Below are 2,500 nucleotides of genomic sequence, written 5' to 3'. Positions count from 1 at the left end.
AAAGATGCTAAGTTTTTTTTTTTAATGCAAGGAAGAAGGAACCAAAGGCCAGAAGGCCGTAAAATTGTTCCCTCCAAGAAAAAACAAAAACAAGATAACAGAGCCAAATTCAAGATCCGTTCATTTCGAGATGCCTGGACACACTGCGTTTAAAAGACTGGAGGTCATAGGCAGTAGGAAATACAGACGGAGTTGAAGGAAACAAGTATATGGAGAAAAGTTAATGAGACAAAAAGCCTTTGATTCCACCTTGTTGAGAAGAGCTGTATGTGGGGAGCCTCCCCACACATGAGAGTTGTACTCCACACAGGGGCGGATAAAACCCGTGTATAGAGTCAATAATTGTGCAGAGGTAAAGAAAGAGCGGAGTCGGCGTAGCACACCCAATCTCTTGGAAGCAGATTTTACAAGAGATGTAATATGATCTTTCCAAGATAAGTCCCAAGTAACTGAAACCCCAAGCATGTTGAAGGATAATGCAGGATTAAGCTGAATATTATTAAACATTAGTGGGTATACCTGTGGAAGATTTTGTCGGGTTGATGGGTGTACGAACTGAGTTTTTGATGCATTTAAAACAACCATATTATTTTTACCCCAGTCAGAGATACGAACCAAGTCAGACATTAGGTGTGCCATAGCCTTTCTAAGACTAATAGAAAACGGAGCCAAGGTTTAGATTCAAGGGCAGACTATAGCCTTAGCAGGGGGGGGGGTCAAGGGCAGACTCAAGTATTTTACACCAATTCTATATCAATTCTGTAGCGTTATCTCTCGAACTTTATTTTCTTTATTGACAAAGGCGGAATTATTTGGGGCAAGGCTGACTGATCTATCTGTTTATTTAACTGTCTTTCTGTTTATCTATCTATCTGTCTATCTACCCAACTTTTTATCTCTGTCTGTCTATCTACCCATCTTTTTATCTGTCTGTCTGTCTATCTACCTGTCTATATATCTGTATGTATGTATGTATACATCTCTGTCTCTCCATTTATCTATCTATTAATCTATTGTCTATCTATCTGTCTGTCTATCTGTCAGTTTATCTATCTATTTACCCACCTATCTATCTGTCTACATACCTATCTATTTACCCATCTATCTATCTACCTACCTATTTATCTATTAATCTATCAATCTTTTACCTTTCTGTGTCTATCTATCTATCCATCTATCTATCTATCTATCTACGAATCTATCAAAGTCTTTATTGATATACCATAATACTCAAAGACAAGCCATCAAAACACCCCCACTAATACCAATACACCAGTCCGGTATGAGACAGCCCTAGCATGTATTCAGTAAGGACGGTGGGTGTTAGCGCCGAAGTGGTGACATGCGAAGGTGTGTGTGTGGTACGTAGAAATGAGCCTCAAGGAACGGGCTGCTGAACCTATACCCAGAGTCGCCCAAAAAAAGAAGGAACCCAATGCTGAAGGCGACGCAGTGTGTGCGTGTGTGTCTGTGTTTACTAGCAATGTACAGTATGTATATACTGTATATGTGTGTGTGTGTGTGTGTGTGTGTGTGTGTGTACTAGCAATGTACAGTATGTATATACTGTAGGTGTGTGTGTGTGTGTGTGTGTGTGTACTAGCAATGTACAGTATGTATATACTGTAGGTGTGTGTGTGTGTGTGTGTGTGTGTGTGTGTGTGTGTGTGTGTGTGTGTTGATCCCAAACAAAGGTATGTGAGTCAGGGTCGCACAAAGACATACACAAGCCGATATATCACACACACACACACACACACACACACACACGAAGCCTCACCCCTTCACCCCGACAACCTCCCCTCCCCAATCCAGATATTTCATCTATGCCCCGTTCGCTTCAACCTGGCCCAGATATTCGTCCTTTTGCTGCTTATTTCACGTAGCTCAGAGGCAGAAAAAGACATTACTACGGCGCCTGCATCCTTCCCATAGCACTTCTTCGTGATTAGCATCGTATTTTGTTGCTAATCTCTCGTTAAACATGGTGTGGGTATTGTAAGGTCTTTTTCCAGGAAGGAGGAGGAGGAGGAGGAGGAAGAGGAAGAAAAAGAAAAAGAGGAGGAGGAGGAGTTGTCCTCTCTCTCTCTCTCTCCACATCTTCCTCCGTCTCCCTCCTCCTCATCTTCCTCTCCTTTCCTCCCTTTCCTCTATCTCTCTCTCTCTCTTTCCCTTCCCACTTCCCTCCCTCCCTCCACCTCCACACCCCTCCTCCTCCTCCTCTCCTCCTCCTCCCTCGCCTCTCCTTAACCTCTCCACCCCTCCTCCTCCTCCTCCTTCTCTCTCTCTCTCTCTCTCTCATATTTTTAATGAAAGAAAAAAGAACCAAAGGCCAGTATTACACCCATTCTCTTTGATTCAAAATTTGTCATATTATTTTGTCGATTTCCTAATTAATTTTGACATTTTTTTTTTAATTATAAATCATCTATGGACAGTTCTGGTGGGCCTGGAAGACTCCCTGGCACGTAGCGGCTTAGTTCTGCCTAGCCACGTACCG

The sequence above is a fragment of the Coenobita brevimanus genome, chromosome 23, assembly GCF_032717465.1.
Source record: "Coenobita brevimanus isolate Jiangsu-jjx chromosome 23, ASM3271746v2, whole genome shotgun sequence".
In the NCBI taxonomy this organism is placed as follows: domain Eukaryota; kingdom Metazoa; phylum Arthropoda; class Malacostraca; order Decapoda; family Coenobitidae; genus Coenobita; species Coenobita brevimanus.
Note: the sequence above shows the minus strand (reverse complement) of the source record.